The following is a 19,307-nucleotide window of genomic DNA, read 5'->3' as shown; positions in this document are numbered from 1 at the left end:
CAGTCTGGTTCATGGCTCTGCCTCATACACTGGCACTACAGTTTGTGCAGCACAGAACAGGACCAAGAATTGCTTGTTTTAGGAGGCAGAACCCATTTAAATGTGCATCACATTCTGACCTCTGTTGCCAAAGAGCAATTATAAGCCTGCCACACAGCTAGAAATAGAACTCACATCTCTTGACTTTCAATCCTTTGTATAATTGTTTTTTATTCACTTTAAATAACCCTTCCTATCCCTCTATTTCATAAAGAAGAGATTGTCTCTTTCCATTTTATCAAAATGAAAAGCTGTGGAAAGAATGAAATAAATCCAGAACAAGTACCAGTACTTGAATAGTAGTTAAACTTCTACTTCCTCCATCCCACACATTCAGACTACTCACTGTCTTCTCTTGCCTTTCAGGAATAGACCTTCAAAGCTTTGATTACATGTACAGGTTATGATACATAAGTTATTTGGGAAGGATGCAAGTTTCAGTGCATTGCAATTAAAAACTTTCACTTGTATCAAGACCAAAATTGCCTAAAGGGGTATGCGAACCACATCACTTAAGTGTTCCCTGTTACACCAGAACCCTTTATGTTCTCTGACTGATGAGATTTTAACAGTAGCCTCCTCTTCTTCCTTCCTCCCTTCCAAAATTTAGGAATTTGATTAATTTTTAAGTGATTGCATTACATGGAATTATTTTATGCATTATATTTGAATTTAATTATGTGCTAAAGGTCACGATCTATGAAATCAAAGATTACATAGCAAATTAAATCATGTCTCTGGAAGCAGAATGTATGTTTACAGATGTAAAGATGACACTTCTACAAACACACAGCATCTCTATGAACTCTTATGGAAACTTCACAGCCACAGGTTGTACCTAAATGCATTTGCATGTAAAACAAAATAACAATGCAAAACATAGGCTCGATTTATCTGCAGATTAAAAAAGGTGCTTCATTTCCTTAAGAATTTATTCAGAAGGGCATTTTGTCATTCATATTATTTACCAGCACAGACAGTGAACCAGCCTTCTATTTCCATGAGCACCCTCATAAACAGGGTCTTGCAGTCCAGTCACTCATATCTACACCCTTGATCCAAATGTGAAGGCTTGGCTAATATAACAGGCACAAACGGGCGACCATTAAAACACAAGTGGTGTTTGACTTTCTGGTACTCAAAGTCATCAAGATCAATCATAGAATTACTCTGACATCTGCCTCTGCTATAGAAGAGTCAAGAAGCAGATTTTCTAATCACAGTTTTCCCTGCTGTTGCTTGCTAATGCTGGTACTGGCATTTCTTTTAAGTGTTCCTCTCTGTTAAAAAAAGTCACAAGGATTGTGTACATCTGCAGGAACTCTTTCAAATGAAACTACATCAACTCAGAGAGTTGTCGTGTGCGTTCTGCACTAATGCTATGCACCATCTGAGAGAAAAGGAGATGCTTCGGAGCAAAAGGTCAAATTGATTTCCAACATTATTCAAGACTTCACTTCTTAGAATTTCAAGTGAAGAAACAAGGTTTTTACATACATGTATGTACAGTTCCTGCTGTTACTCTGGTTTATTATGTGGGTTTGTTTTGCTTCCCTGGCATATATCCTGTGGTACTAAAAATGTGTGAGAGAGATGGAGCTGGTGAATGTTACTGTGTGAATTTCCAGGTGCATTTTTTGGTACCTTCATTGGGTAGTAGCTGTAAAAATTGAATGCCATGGGAATGGATTTGTTTCTGTTTCCAGTTTAACTATCAGTCCAAGATGCAGGGATATAAGGAAAAGCCCACAGGTTAAAGAAATCCTGAGTATATTCATGTCAGACTGCCAAAAGGCAGGATGGCAAGAAACCATTTTTCTGGAAGCCACAGCAAACAGTGCAGGCAGTCAGCTACTCCATCGACTGCATCCAGTTCTCAAGCAAGATATTTGTATCAAGTTGCTTCACTTTGGGAATGCTGACTGCTCTTGCTGCTTTCAGATTTCAACTTAATTACCACGTCTGTTACACAGTAACATCCATTTCAATACAAAGGGAAGACCTATACTGGAATAACTGTATTAGTCTTCCAATCTATACAATCTAAGAGAAAGTAAATCAGACTTTGCACTGGGTACATAGAAGATCTCTTTGGATGACTGAAGAAAAGAGAACCTTCCCTGACAAACATGGACTGCAAAAGATCGGCTTTTAAAATCTGACAAACAAAACAAAACAAAAAAAACCCCTGAAAACAGACATATTGTTTTTTCAGTGTGTGCTGATGGGGTGAGCATATGGGCTAGAAATGAAAAAATATTCTTGGCACAAGAAGATGTGTGCACGAGTTGGAACTGAATTAGGATAGAAATAAAAAGCTTTCTAGCTCTGTGAGCAGCAAAACTGCGGAGCATGACTGGATTATGAGAAGAAAACATACAACATTCTTGCCTGAGGTAATAGGAATTAAAATTGATAGTCCAGAAACTCCCATTTAGTCCTCCTTCCTATAACTGTTGCTACTTTCAATGCTTATTAATCACTCCCTGGTATCTCTAGCTATGGCTTACTTTTTACAGGCATAAGTTTGATTTCAGCAAGAGCATCTATCAGTCTCCTGTCAATGGATGGAAGTGCTGGACACCAGGCTCCAGCAAGTTTCCCAGACCTTCAACTAACTATCCATTTAGCATACATACTATTGTTTCCCTTTTTGCACTACACATATGCACATTTTAGCATAAATTTACTTATTCTCTTTCATCAGGATGTTTCTTCAGGAATGATGGTTTACAGCCTCTTAGCTTCAGCTATGAAACCACAGCAGTACTTAGCTCTTTCATTTGGAAATGCTACTCTCACCTTTAAAACACTGTCTTTGAACTGCGTAGGAATGATAATTCCAATTTTAGAAATGCAAACACTAAAAGGGCAGAGGGTTGGATTCTCAGCATGAGATGGGACTTCAACAAGGAGCTTTAACTGAGCTTCTGCCAAAGATTAAATATTTTTCAGGATGAGGAAAAATCAGTTGAGATTATAGTCTGAAGGTTTCTGCTCAACCTCTCACTTAAGCCTACATCTCCATTGGGGATGGACTCTGTAAAATCATCACTGTGCAAAACAAACTGCAGTATTCCCTGTCACTTAGATACTGGCAATAAAAACAGTCACTCTCCTGTATAAGCTCAGTGTCTAAAACCTCTGCATGCTACTCTGAATGTGTTTAAATAACATTGTTCAGATGACAAGAGCTCTGCCCTGCTTTAGAGCAGGCAGATGTCAGCCACCTCCATATTAGCAATGATGCAGCAGTACAATATCACTCCTACTCCTGGGTGCCTCTGTAGGACTGACAGGAGACAGAACATGCCCAGCCTACAGCATGTGAACGCTACACCCTTCAACCATGCAAGACAGCGTCTCTGAAAGTTGTTATAACCAAGAGTTCTCTCCCTCTTCTTCCATTCTGCAACATAGCTCTAGCAAAGCCTTGTTTATATTTTCCATCCATGCCTAACAATTCAGACAAAATAAACTTCTGGTCTATTAGTGATGAAAGTACATTTCAGCTTTGTAGAAGGCAAACATATAAACGGACTGAAAATCAAAACAACAAAGCAGTAACATGTCTGGATTTTGAGGCAATTGCAGATAGTGCCCCATTAAAGTTTTAATTAAATAACAAACATTGTGTCTCACTGTCATGCATTGCCTATGTCATGGGACTTCATGAAGTGTATGTGTCCACCAGGAAAGACAGACTGGAAACTTAGATAGAGGATGGGGATGTTGATTAAAAAACAAAATCATAGAAAGGAGCTACATCACATCAATGTTAGAGATGTACAGCAAATAGAAATTTAAACATGCCAAGTAATTGATTGAAAGCTGGAAATACAGGAAGAACTACACTAGATGTATACGTATTTAAGAAAAGGTATTTAAGTTAACAAGGTAAAGGTAAAATTGGTTTGGAGTCACACCATTAACTCCTTATCCATTGCCACTGATACATTTTCTAAATCCCATAAGAGATCACTTGAGATAACCAACCCTCAGCCTCATGCAGTCTATGAGGGATAGAAATCAAAGCTATTCAAAAAAAACCACCCAGACTGAAATGAACATTAGGGCATCCTTTCTATTTTTGCTCTCAAATGGTGATCTTTACATGGGCAATGGCAGTAATTCAGTTCCCAATTAACTCTGCGTGACCTGTAACTTCATTTTATGAGTCTTCTTACAGAAAGTATCAAGTATGTCAATAGAAAGCAAAATTAAAGTTCACTTACAGCATGCACGGAGAAAAGTGAAAAGGCTGCACTAAAAAATAAATATTGACTGGCTTTCTGTCTGTGCACACACACATGTATGTATAAACAATTATTTCCGCAGTGATTTCTAACACACCTTCTATCTTCAAAACCATTTTAAGGTAATTTGTAGAGAAATGAACACTGAGAGTGTCTGACCAAATATTTTGTGCTGATGGGGGTGTCTGATCAAATTAAAGATTTGGAGACCTCTGACTTGGGTGTAGAAATCTACCATAATTACATTCCATACGGTCTGTTTCATGATTCCATCAGAAATCAGCAGCAGACTCACATATGTTATCAACTGTTAAATGATTTTCTTCTCAAACCTGGATATTGCACTGACTGGCTCCTGTTCTCCCCATCCACACTGAATGCTGCGCGTTGGAGGGAACTCATTGGCCAACTCTCCTCAGAGCTTTTGGACGCAGTTAATCCAGATGTGCTGCTCTGACAGGTGTTCTTCATCTTCTTGAAATACAGGCTAGAAAATATTACTTCATAAGATGTGAAAATGTTTCCTAATTTGGTCCCAAAACCACAGTGAATATGTCGGATTAACTCTTTCTGCCCTACTTGACTAATCCACTAACTCTAATTAATACCACTGCAATTTTTGGGCTCAATACACAAAACGTCTCCTCTCTGTGTCTGTATGGCTGTAAACCAGCATTCTTTTGCTCCACTCATGACTCAGAACTGTGTCTTACTTGTATTTATACTTGCTCCAGTTTCTGGTGCTGTGGTGCCCTCGGGCAGAACCAACTTCTGCTTGATCAGACATTGTCATAGCTTAATAATATAACTTAATCATAGCATTCACAGCGCCAATGGCGGCAGCGGGGCGATGGCACCACCTGCAGGTGAAGCGGACAAACGCGGCTCCCCGCGGTCCGTATGATGGCAGCTGTTTGTTTCATATGCACTTCTACATCAGACAGCATCCTGTCTGAACGCCCCTCTGCTGCCATCTGTCACATGGCAACGAAACACAACAGAATACCGGTGGGAAGGTTCAACCTCTAATGCCACATCACTGCCTTTGACACTGCGGGCCAGTGTTATAAAATAGGAAGCGTTACTTTCAGATCAGTCCTCATACTTACTTCATACACACCATATCTGAAGAACTGAAATTATTGTGTCACTAGATCTTCAAGTCCGAGGCCTCCTGAGAGCAAGAAATATGCTTTTCACCATAGAATTCCAGTAGCCTGGGATCTGTAGGACACTGTACTGTGGGTAGAAGTGCTGTCTATTTGAATGATAAGTTGAGCTGTGGCATTTCACACTTCATAGTCATGCTAAATAAAGAATTTTCTCTTTGGATGTGTCATCATCTTCCTCCCTTTCACAGCTGACCCCCACCCTAACACTGCCAGCTAGAAGCAAGTCTGACCCAAACCCAGCCCCTCTCAAAGCTCCAATATGGTCCCTATCCATAAGCCCTGAGCTAATCCAGAAAGTCTTAAAAAGATATTGCTTTGCTTTATGAGTTTAGGCCTAACCAAACACTTTTTGCTTCAATGCAGCCTAAAATTGTTTAAAAAACAAAGCAAAAAGCAATTAAAAACCCACAAAACTCAATGAAGACCAGAGGTTGTTGAGAAAGTACCAGCATCCCAGGTTCCCACTGCAAACTTGACTACATGAACATTTTGAAAGCTCAACTCACCATGTCACAAATCATTTAGTAGCCACAGCAAGCACTTAAAGCATCAAATTATTCCAGTATTGCTAAGCCATAAACATGATCCTACAGATTCTACAGCCTCTGGATGAAATATGTGCAATAAGATAAACATTTTCAACATGCTGCATCCTTATACCATCTGTAGCTGCAGCAGAGAAGGAACTTATGTGCCACTCTGTAACAGTACCTGACCTTTAAATATTGCCTTGATAGAATTTCCAAACAATTATTTGACATTCAATCTGTGCTTGGAAATACTGAAGGAGAAAGAAGGAATACTCTGAAGAGGAAAACAGATACAAAAGCTATGGAAGTTCATGCAAGTGCTGGAAAAAGTGATCATCTCACCGCCTGTGTATTTACCAGAAAGTCTTTTTTAGGTGCTGCGTGGGCTGAAAACTGGTTCTATTAAATAGGACAAATGAACACAAAAGCAAGGAAGGAACCTCTCCTGCAGCGTTACCCCATGGCACTGTGACATACAGACCTTCAGGCAGCTGACACAGTGCAGTACTGGACAGAGGAGCCACCAAAGAAGGGTGGCAATGCTACAGGCTGAGAGGCTCATGTCAAGCACCTTTTGTAGCTCAGCAATGATGGTGGTTTACAGCACTTCACCGTGTGTAATTTTTAGAAAACAATTGTTCTTTTCTGAATCACAGAACACAAAATAATAGGATGCATGTCCTTCTGCCTTCCTACACTCTTTGTTCTCCGCAGCTCCTTGCACTGTCTAATTGTACAGCTAATCGTATGCTAAAACTGCTTTTAATTCAGTCCATGAGGACAGATTGCTGTATGTGGACCACAGACTGGGAGCAGAGTTTAGCTTATATTACAATGATGAAGTGGGCCTACCAGCTGCCTGGGCAGCCTGTTTGCCCCAGAGTGGTAGCACAAGCAATCAGAAAGTCAAACACATGCATGGCTGGGCTTTTGTTTTCATAGCCAAGTTAAAAAAAATTTAAAAACAAAGGCCAAAGGCCAGGAGGCATCATCTGCAGAACAGCCAGCTGATCAACTACAGCATGAGAGCCACTTGGAAAGGATATTAACTGAGCACATAGGTCTCTTCACCTGCTAACAGGGCCGATCATGGTAAAAACAACTAATCAAGCCACAGGAACATGCCAAATAGATGGAGCTGCTTAGTTTTAAGAAAGCAAGGCAAGGATGGATGAGTAACAACAGCAGAAAATGTGAGAAAAACAACAAAAGCAAGATTTCAAAGCTCTTCTTTAGGTTTTCTCTGCAGTCCAGCAGACATCAAAATGCTTCTATGAGAATTCTTATTCATGCTTTATTTCTGTACAGAGTTTTAATACACTCAGGATTAGATTTTATTTTTTTCCACATTCTTCCCTCAAAGTCAATTTTGAGTAAATAATTTAGAAGCTTGTGAGCTGCAGACTGTATGAGTACAGAAGGGTTTGGAAGCCAGCATGGAAATCTCTTTGAAACTGCCTGTCAGCTTTCACATTGCTTTTATAATCAGACACGTTAGCTGTAATTAAAACAGATTAGCAGCACCTCTGCTTGTAGCCTTAGCAAGTTGTTTGGCCATGGCACAAGTTGCATTAGAACCAACACATGAGCTAGCTGTTGTTCAGAGAAAGCTTGTTGGATGGAGGTGAAATCGGATGGGCAGCATTCACAGAAGCACTGCAGAGCTCAGTCTGCAAAGTACACTGACTGTGCCTGGAGGGAAGAAAGCAGCAGCAGTATTATTTACATATATAAATGGCACGTCAGACTCAGGTTTACTGCTGAAGAATTAACATACACACAGAAAAAGAACTCCCTAAAAAGACAATAAATTATCTATTTTTCTGGCCTAATGTTTCTCAATCTCAACTTTGGACTTAGTATGTCTTCAGACACATTATTTTTACGGCCAGCTGATGTTTTTACTAAGAAACACCTTTGCACTACAAGCCCAGACGACAGTTTGTAGAGACAGTTCTAGCACAAGATGGCTTCAGTGAGTGACATATTTGCTGCCATGTGTGAGACAGTCTGCTCAAAGCTCCTAAGTTAAAGAAACTAAGGAACACTGCACAAAATGAGCTCTGCCTCCTTATTAAGGAGTTTAGCTCTGAGGTCTGCTGTGGAGTTCAGCGCATGACTTCTGAAGTACTTTATGTGGGAACACACCTCCAACAGTAACTGTATTTTTATCCCTGACATACAGGAAACACACAAATGGACACAGTGCTTTTTGCATTACCTAGGCTGTTTTACAGTGACACAATCCAAAACAAATCCAAAGGTGGGCACAATATTGCTATATTTGCACACAGCTGATGGTGAAAGTGAGCTTTACAGTCCAATCTGCTCTCCATCAGGGGCAACCATCACAATTACTTTACATTTGTAATTAATATTTCTGTAGCAGCAAATAGACTTTAACCATCCACAGAAAAAGTAAAAGTAAACAACACCATTACACTTCTTCCCTCTCTACTGACACTTTCATGTGCCTTTTATTCCAGCCCTTTCTTAGGGCACCTTCAGAAACTCCTTTGACATTAGAAATTAATGGGAAGGGAGTATTGAACAAAATACCTCTCAAGAAATAGCGCATATCCTCTGGGGAATCTTTTCCTCCTACCTAGATAATTTTTCACAGAAGTCAACATAAAACAGTATAAATATTTGATAGTAGTATAACAAATTGCCTTAATATTGGCAGAGTGAGAGAAGAATAATAAAAGAAAATGCAGTGGAACCCATCTGGTAGCTAAGTCACATATAGATATTGACCATCTGGGATCTGAACTATATACTTGACCCTCAGCTGGACAGCATTTGTTGCCATAGTTGTTTAATTAGAAGGATCTCTAGCATGGAGAAGAGGAAACACTTGGAAAATATTTGTAAAAAATCAATATGCCTCAATCTGAGGCTTTTCCAATGCCTTCCTTCCATTCAAGAGCTAAATGCAGTTACAATTATCTGCATGTTGATTCATGATGTTAGGCCTTCTGCAGCTTTTGTTAGGAATTACTTTGTGACAGGTAGGTTGGAAAAAAAACCTCTTAATCACCAGCAAATTCCCAAGATACACTACTGATTCATTCAACAGAAGTAATTACTTTAGCAAATGTTTGAGTATTTTAACACCAAGGGGAAGATTTCAGGTATTTCTAAGCTTTTAAAAGTGAGGCTGCCTGGTTGATATCCAGAAACTTCCAGCTATCACAATGCAAAAATGAAAACATCACTTAATCAGAAAAATGCAACGTTTCTCTGATGAAAAGACTTAAATGTTACTTCTTGTTTCTATTAATATATTCAGACCCGACATCACGTGGTCGCTGGGTTTCCCCTGGGGGCAGAGATTTTAAAAATCCAGAGGGAACTGGTAATTCCACGCACTGACTTTCTGACATATGAGCTCTGAAATTAACATAGGAAAAAACACCGAGGTCTGCAATGATTATTTCACAATCTCAAGTGCATCCTCGCCCTCCGCTTAGGAGTTTTAAAAGCTTTTTGAAGGGAAAGTGATGAAGTACGAACACAGATCAGGGACAGTAATTTTTAAAAGCACTGTCACATAGTCATCTCCCTTTTAATGAACACTAACTACTTGTACAAAATGTTTCCTTCCCTTCCCTCTCAGTAGATTCAGACTCAGTGGAATCCATCTTTCATACTTTGCTACATGTGAAAAATTAGAGACACATACAGAAAAGGCTGAATCTACCATCACAAGTCTTGTTTTCTTACTACTGCCCCATCTGTTCCAGACGTATCCATGGGTATCCTTGGGGCTTTGATATATGTACTTTTTCTGTTTATTTGATGGAGAGTTAGGTAAATAGCTCCTCTTATTAACAGCATCACTAGCCACAAAGATGGAGGAGGCAAGGACCATGTATCCGACCTCATCACTTAGAAAATGAAAGACAGAATAGCCCCAGTGAGCTTAATGCTTCTGAGCAGGCACTGATATATAGCAGCAGGTCAGCACCTCACAGCTGAGTGCCTTGAGGAAGGTTGGACACGTGTGTATGTGAGGTAAGGAGTGATAATGGTCCTTTTTTATTCTTTAAAAGTGTAAGAAAGCCACGCAGGGATTTCTTCCCCACTCCTGAACTTGCATCTTTCAACAAGAGTATGATTTTCTTTTTGGCTATCTTTGTACAAACAGCTCCTTCCATTTTTGCTTTGAAATGACACATACAGCACATGCACTCAAAGGAGCCAACTTCAGTTTTTCTTTAGAAATGTCATTGTTTCACTATAATGGAGGAAATGGGCCCGCTAGTGTGGTTATGCCTTTGTTTGCAGAACATTTCCTCCAGAAGCAACAATGGCATAAGAAGCACTGATCACACTAACCCATTAGCCCTGACCTGCTTTTTGCTGCCCATTTTTGTCAGAGGTTCTCTTCCTTATGTATCACCACACAGCATAACAAACTGCTGTACCCCCAAACCCAACATGTCAGAACAATCAGACGAGATGAAGCAGAACAAGAACAGCACTGGCACAAGAAGTACATGCAAACTATCATTCCTACCCCTTCCAGCATAATTTCTCACTATTCGTTCCCATCTAAGAAACTCCAAGGCTATGCCTGCCCTTGCAACATCAACATTAAGTGTAATAGTCTCACAAGATGCAAATATGAACAGTTGTAGGAGCCTCTACAACTCAAGTAGCAAATCTGCTCAAGTAACTGAAATAAGCAGGTAGAATAAGCAGTAAAATGCAATGGGTTCAGAACCTGAAAGAGGATAAACGACCTGGGACAAAGCTTTCAAGACACTGACTTTAAACTACAGGTTCCTCTCCATGTGTTTATTTTTAAAGAATTAATACTAGTCACTTGGAAGGAATTCAGGAATTTATCTCAGTCTCACTGGCCTGATTCCTACACAAGTGTTTGTTAAATTAACTTGAAAATATACAGCTGAAGTGAAATTCTATCATCAGTTCTTTGAACACTTGTCCAGAAAAATCACAGGAGAGTAAGTACCCTGCAGGGTAGAAATCTCAAATATTCCTATCTGTGTTAGATTACTTATATTTAGAGTTATGTGCCTATCAATAATATTTGAATTAAGCTCTTCCAAACAGGCTAAAAAGTATGGTTTTCACAGTCACAAATCATAGGGGTTGGATGAACCTTTGCAGATCCCCCAGTTCTCTCTACTAAAGCAGTTTCTCTGAAATAGGTTACACAGAAAAGTGCCCATGTAGGTTTTGAATATCTACAGAAGAAACTTCGCAGCCTTTCTGGGCAGCTTGCTCCACTGCTCTGTAACCCTCAAAGAAAAGAAGTTTTTCTCATGTCTGTATGGAATTTCCTACATTCCAGCTTGTGCCCATTGCTCCTCGTTCTGTCAATGGGCACAAGGAAAAAGAGCCTGGCTGTCATCCATTAGATATTTACAAGCATTGATAAGAACCCCTCTCAGCCTACTCTTCTCCAGGCTGAACAGCCCCAGGTCTCACAATCTTTCCTATAGGTGATGCTCCAGGTTCCTCATCATCTTTGCTGTGCTCTTCTGGACTCTCTCAAGAGTTTCTCTGTCTTTCTTGAACTGAGAAGCCCAGAACTAGACACGGTACTTCAGATATGGACTCACCAGACCACAGTAGAGGGGCATGATCACCTCCCTCAGTTTGCTGGTAAAGCTCTTTTTAATGCGCCGAGGATACCATTGGCCTCCTTGGTTATTCCTCCCCAGGTGTAGGACTCTGCACCTGCTGAACATCTTTAGGTTCTGCCCTACCCAGCTCTCCAGCCTGCCTGGGTCTCACTGAATGGCAGCACAGCCTTCTGTTGTGTCAACAACTACTCTCAGCTCTATCATCAGTAAATTTGCTGAGGGTGCACTCTATCCCTTCATCCAGGTCATTGACAAAGATATTGAACAAGACTGGATCCAGTACCAACCCCTTGGGAACACTGCTAGTGCCTATTTCACAGTCACTAGCAAGTATCTGAAGATAATTTCAGATGGATAATAAGCTATTCAAAAGATCAATCTGTCCCTATTTCACTGATGCGGCAGTATAGTAAATTCTTACTGATTTTAGCATAAAAGACAATTAGACTATACAAACATCTGCTAATACAAATGTCTGCCTATACAGTATTTAAAGCTAGTATACATGTCTGCACGCATTTTGTGGACATCCAATAACACTAAGTAAATTGCAAGTGAGCTCTGAATTTAAGCAGAACGACTACAAATAAAAATGTGCACTTTAACTCACAGTTACTGCTAATTTGGTTCTCCAACTTTTGTTATAACACCTTTAATTTCCTTATTACATTAAAAAAAAAAAAAAAAGGAATAACAGAATTGAAGATGCTTTTCTGACTCTTACAGGATGTTTTTTATATCTATCAATAATAGCTATTATTTCTATTTAGCTGTTCCAAAGAAAACAAGACTCATTTCTGAATGAGAGAATCTAAGGCAAAGGTAGAAACTTGCCTTTTATGTTCCAGAAGGTGTCAGAAGCTCAGCATCTTTTTCTCCACCTTTCTCTGAGCCTGCCCAGCTGCCATATGTTCAGGACTGCAGCAGCTGTCTTCCCAACTGGGCTACCAAGAAGTGGTCAATAAACACTTTTTTGATGAGGAAGAACTGACCACAGTCACACATTTTCCCTGACAGCTACTAAGAGAGGAGGAGCAGCCAGAGAGTCACTGAAAAGTCAAGAGGTGGAAAAAACCTTCAGAAAATATGAGCCAAAGTCATGATCCTCCAAAGCCTGTGGGAAACACAAGTTTACAGCGTTCCAAAGGGCTGAGATTGCAACCCAACTGTCGTTTTAGAAGAAGGTGTAATCTGTACATCTATATATTCTGAAGGCTCCTAAGCATCAAAAAGGTCATATTTCCCTTTGCATCAGCCTGTGCTGGGCTTTGCCACCTGCCTTTTTGACAGAGCTATTTATAACGTGCTCAGATTTTTGGAAATATCTGTTGTTCTAATATAAAAAACATGCAGGCTGCAGGTGATTTTGTACCATCAGACTGCTGTTAAAGGTCACAGTGGAGCACTTAGCTAGGAAGTGACAGCACACGCAGATAACGCTAACTGTGCAGTGGAGCTGTCTCCTGCTAAGAGCTGACTGAATGTGGGACACTGCTCACTGCATAAATTCATGCTGTTTTTATAATTATTGTCAAAGAAAATGATTAATAAGCAGATATGGCATGGAAACAGGAAAGAGATGTTCAAAACACCTACTGCAAATGAAAAATTACATATGGATATTAAGATACATTTCTATCAGAAAAGAAATAAAAACTTTACTGTTTTTTATAGACCAGACTTTTTTTCCCTTTAAAACCACTTTTTTCATTAATTTCACTATAAATTCACAATCAATATATAGTTCCCACATGATTCGTAAGCACTACTCACCAATTACTAACAAGTCATCTGACTCCTTCTGGAAAATGCAAAATCTCATTAACACCAGATTAGCTCAGAGCTTCATTTTCTCCCACCTAATTTGCTCTACAACACAGCAGAAAACAATCCTCTTCAAACATAAGAGTAGATAATGCTTCCATGTAGTTTGTTTCCCCTTTTTTTTCCATGATCAAGTCAAACAGAAAAGCTGAAAGGCTGCTTCAGAAGTTCTGCAATTATGATTAAAAAAACCAGCCCACAAATCAAACAACTGGGTGAACTGTAACCAGAACCAGAATTCTTTCAAAGCAAATCCTAAAAGATAATTTCTAGGTGGGTCTGAGCAGACATCACAAACAGTGGAAGCATTATCAGCATCAAGCAGAAATCCTGCTCTAGAAGTTTCCATGTACATTTTTACAATGTGCATCATCTACCATAAGCATTAGAATGCAAGAATTACCTTAAGTATCACCGAACCCCTCACATCTAGAAGAGCGATGTTACCAGTTCGGTAACCACGGTTCTACGTCAACAAGCTCCTCTCAGAGCTCCGCGTAACTAAATAATAAAACAGTCCGTTAACTTCTCTGTAGGCCGCCTTGGATTAGGTTTCTGACTTCTGGGGTTTCAGTGTTTATCATTATTCTGTGCCACAAAAAGAGCTTCAGTAGAGTTTCAGCCTGGGCCAGCCTTCAGATCTCACTCTGCTCCATCACCCACTTTTGGCAATTACTTGACCCCTTTCCAAAAAACAAAACACACTTTTAAGTTGTAAAGAACCTTAATTCTTTGTTCGAGAAAGCAAACAAGCAGTGCTAATGCAAGCATATGTTATATACTTCCATATACAAACTAACCTGTAATTTTTTATGTGAAAGTGGGCTCAATTATGCATAATTAATTGGTAGTTCTGTAACACTGAATGTACACCAGGGATTACCTGGAAGTCATCTACTACCAGCCCCTGCTTGTATGGTTTCAGCTTTTAGCCATAGCACTGCAGATGGTGCACAAAGAGCCCATGGAAACATTAAACAGCAGCATTTTAACATGCGCTCACAGCAAAAAGTGAACAGGACTGATGAGGGCCTTGTCCTACACCAACAGATCTGGGACCTGTTAATGCTCACTGTGACTTTCCTGAACTCGTCACAGCCACTCATTTGAACTAATGCTCAGGTTGAAATAATTCAGCTGTGTAAACAGACACATCCTGGTTGAAAAGAAGCAACATTTAAATGGAATTAAAAACTTTTCAATCCAAACAAAACCAAAGCTATATGTAGTTCAGCCCCTGAGCAAGTCTGCTGTAGGCAGAGCAACTGGGCTCAGGTGTATTAACACCACAATCATTTCCTCTCCAGATTACTATGCATAGACCAGAGCCAATGGGAAACGCAAGGTATACTTAACCAAATAATATATTTCATTGCTCCAAATGCACAAGGACACATTGATACACTGCAAACACTGGATTGTAAAGACACCAACTTCATCCCAACTTCATGTTGATTTGTTATACTGGCATCAAGAGCTTATTACAAATTCATTACGCGCAGCAGAGCTGTTGGCACTGTCATTCTGAAGAGATCTTTTAACCCAAAGGAAGGTTTGCACTTGGATAATTACAGTTGTACTGTATTAAAATAGAAGACTAATGGCTATGAGAGACATGCGCTATGTGAAGATTAAAGCATACAGACTGTTAATGATGATAAGCATTCAGTTCTGTCTCACAGCTTCTCAAATGCAGTATTTTGCAGATTTCAAGATGACAAAAAAAAAAAACCACCAAACAACCCCATACAGCACTGAATATAAACACCAATACATTCTGAAGATGCAGGAGCCAACATGGAAGGCTTCAGAATTTGTATTACACTTTTTTAGTCTTAGAAATGAATATATGCATTAGTATTTCTTGTCTGTGCTTAAGCCCTATAACTAGAGATAAACTGCTTAGTTCACATCTGACCTCTGCAAAAGGTGCCAGCACTATTGCTTACTGCTATCATAAAACAACACATCTTCCTTCTCTGAGAAGTTCTACAGATATTAACCCTGTAGCTGCTAGGAGGAACACCTGAGGTGGGTACTCCCGTTTCCATTTTAGAAGGAAATCAAAATGCATAGATGAAAGATCTGATTATATACCCCGTTATCACTGGTTACATGAGACCATAACAAGAGGAAGGTGCCTTCTGCGGATATTTGCCGACAAACTTCAGAACAGACCACCCCCAGCCTTGTCTCTTAGCTCTGTCCTTTCACCCATCCCATCTCCCGTGCTGAGGGTGGTCATGCTGAGGCAGTGAGAGCGCTGTGTCTCCTGGCTCTCCTATCACAGCTCTTGCCCAAAGCCAGCACAAGCTGTTGTGTACCCCAGTGCTGAACCCAGCCTCTGCCTGGGTGGAAACAGGACTTTTCTTGCCAGCTGACTTTCCTTCACAGCTGTTCAACGCTGGTGCCAGCACCATGTGTGGAAATTGTGGAGGCAGGAACAAGGAGCTGTGATGCATGGGCAGTATCATCACACTGAACCTGAGCTGTGCAATAATATTCCTTACATTATTCCTTTACATTGAGCTCCGTTTAATGTATTGTTGTGTAGAGCAGCTTACATTCTCATAGTATAGATACTCAGAAACATAATGAATAAACCCTTGCTATGAGACGCACCAAACTGCCTTTATGCACTCACACTTCCCAGCAGCCTCTTCCTTACACAGTCACAGTTGATCATGAGGCCCAAAACGCAATTAAAGCTCAAGCGAGACCCTTTTGCTTGTCACGGTGCTGTTTTTTCTTGGTGAAAAAGCAGCACTGTTCTGTCAGTCCTCAGAAAAAAACAAAGCAAATGACTAAAAATAAAGTGTGACTGAACTAAGATGGAAAATGTTTGTAGCAGAAGGAAAATAAGCGAAGAAACTCCATGACAACTCATACTGAAGCCTACTTCTTACTTTTTTCCAGATGTGTACAGCACTAAGAAGTAACTATTGACTATTTTCCTCCGTTACTTGCAAATGGAACTTCAAGATGCAAGCTGAAAACTATGCATTACATTATTACAGACCCTTTAATTTATTCTCTGCGGGCTGTGGATCTGCTGATTCAGATGGCTCCAGTCTGCTCTGCTAACCACTAACCCATCCCGAGGGCTGACTGGCATGTGGCACAGTACTGAGAGCACAAGCAATTCCTATGCAGCTGATCTGCTCCCAGGCTACGTGCAACGTGTTCCTCTGCTTTCAGACTGACACGACCCTATAAATACAAGAGCTAATCCAAATATGCTGACAAACAATTTTACACCTAAATATTTGCCTATTCCCCATCTATGATATATTACTAAAATGCAGTGTCACAAGAAGTAATTGCCTACTGATTCTTTAACCCCAGTGATGCCTTCATGCTTTGCCAACTCTGACTTTGGAGGCTCTTCCACCCGCAAATATCCTAACAAGCAGATATTCACCAGAAGAACCAAGTCCAGAAAGGGCACTGTTTGCCCTCTGTGCTCTGACAGGAAGAGGCTCAGTAATAAGAGAAAGTAACCGGGCAGAGTCCACAGTGATAGCACAGCCAGAAGTACTGCTCAGGTCTCATTCACCAACGTGTCTGTGACAAACACCACTGCTCCATTCATCGGAGATATCAGTGACAATTTACAGCACTTCTGGGCAGGAGAACTTAACACCTGGCAGTGAATGCTGCAGCCAAGGAGAGTGACAAACACCACAGCAGGCAGCCCAGCCCAGCCCTGTGGATCATGGTCTGCCCCAGTGCTGATGTACCACACATGCCTTCCTGACCACGCAGTGGGACAGAGACTGACCAAACCAGAGACCAAGCACTGTAACAGGACAGAAGTTTCCTGTTCTGTGGCACAAATGCATCTCTGTCATTCTGATGAAGAAATCCCTTCACCTTTACTGTTTTTCTAGTTCTGCTGTAGGAGCAGGCAAACACTCCACACAAACAGACAAACAAAAGTCATGGCAAACTTAAGCATGCACACACAGACATGGATCATCTCTCTCCCTGAGGCACACAGTCTAATTAGGACAGACAATAAAGACTCAGTCAATTTTGTAAGCAGGAAGATTCCAATGAAAACAAGACCAACCCCAAAACCAAGCAGTAATAATTTTCTTTTTGGAGTGGGACTGTTCCCTGAAGCACAGACCCCTCGTTCAGGCTCTGCACATTCATTAGGAGCTGTAGCACAACCAGCCCAGTGTAGTCTGGGCCATGTAGGGCTGTGTGCTGCAGTGGCATGGAGGGTGTGCAGGAATGCCTTCAGCAGGGCGGCTCACACTGAGGAAACAAACAAGCTCACTGACTACATAAGATGCATTTAAACTGACAGAAATCTCCAGCAGGGGCTGCGTGGGTTGCACAGTTTTCCAGAAATGGGAGGAGGCAGGAGAAAGACTGGAATAGCCTCATACTTGGTCAATAGAGACATGAGCCAGAATGGTTGGTGACAGCTCCTATAATGTAGGGAGAAGTTCAGGATTCCTGAAGGACAACTGAAAAGCACATTTAAGGTGGTAGAGATCTTTTTCCACAAAGGAAACATTTTCTTTATGCTCTCAAGCTCATTGATTTTGCTTACAATGAAATTATCATGTATTAGAACAGCCCAAAACTAATTGAAAATACTCATTGCACTGCAACAAAGGAGAACTTCATTTTGCATTATGCTAGCTGTGGGAGCCAGCGAGCTGCTCTAGAAATAAGCAACTGCTGTGAGCAATTAAGCTAATGTTGAACCTACGTGCTCTGAACAGTGGTAATTTCACTGATAAAAGATGTGTCTCTTTACAGGTGAGCACAACTTGCATGTTTAACATTAGAAAAATAGCCACACCCAAATGGCTACAGGAACCTTTAAAGCTCTCTCTTACTAGGAATGTGTACTTTGATCACTTGACTTTTGCACTGGACTTTCCTCTGAGGTCTCTAGCAGTACTGAAGTAAGGACGATATCTGTGCTGTAAAGACCGTTCCACTGTATTTAAGCACCAGTTCAGTTTGTTTCAGGCTTTCCTTCTGTTTCTGGTTCTAAAATCAGATCACAAATGACTTTTATGTTAACTGAATCCTCTCTCAGGGATTATTTCCTGTTTCTGCTGTATTGATTCACTGTGCTGAGAATGAGGAGACATTTTAGTGTTATTTCAGCATCCTGATGATAAAAGCTCTCCACAGTCTCATTCTGGTTGTCATGAACATCCATGCAGGAGTTCAGGCTCACTAAACTCTTTCCTTGGCACAAAATAATTGTGGAGCGTGAAAAGCAGTAATTATTCACGTTGCGTGATTTCTCAAGGGAAGCTCGCGTGACAAAATCACATTATGGGGTTATATGCTTTGAGTGGTACAAAACTATAGCATGCTATTTTTAAATATATCCAATTGCAGTGAGAACACACCATCACCAAGCATCTCGCTTAATAGCTCCATTCCTGGAATAAACTCTACTGCAATCTACAGCAACTGTGCTTGGCAGGGAGCACACAGCTTGTCAAACACCAGTGCTCCAGGAATGTGCCCAGCAATGCACGGCAGCCCCAGCCTGTCATCTCGTCCGTGTCGGCTGTGATTTAACACAAGGTAAGCAGGTAGGCTCCTAGTATTGCGCCAGCTTAGAGACGTTTGAAACTTGAGAGACTTTTCTGCCATAAGAGCCTCCGCCTTTTCTCCCTGCTTCTCGTCTGCCTGAAGCAAACGATGCTCACAATGTGCTAAACACAGACCCTGCATCACCAGATTTGGGGGGATACAACAAATTAAAGATAATGATAGGCAAATATTCATGAAGGCATTGGTGCTTTTCTTTTTTTATATCCCAGATTCTGTCTGCATGCAAATGAGACAGAAGCATTTTCAAAACTGAAACCATGAGAACCCCGCTTT

The 19,307-nt window shown here is 40.6% G+C and overlaps 1 protein-coding gene across 17 annotated transcripts in view; it reads right to left on the bottom strand.

Moving 5' to 3' along the window:
• IQSEC1 (IQ motif and Sec7 domain ArfGEF 1) overlaps positions 1-19,307 on the bottom strand; it is a 247,199-nt gene that overhangs the window by 88,826 nt on the left and 139,066 nt on the right. The gene's annotated exons all lie outside the window — the stretch shown is intronic.

Source organism: Coturnix japonica, chromosome 15 (assembly GCF_054131305.1).
Source record: "Coturnix japonica strain WE chromosome 15, WE-NBRP24, whole genome shotgun sequence".
In the NCBI taxonomy this organism is placed as follows: Eukaryota; Metazoa; Chordata; class Aves; order Galliformes; family Phasianidae; genus Coturnix; species Coturnix japonica.
This window is presented reverse-complemented; position numbering and strand designations above follow the sequence as displayed.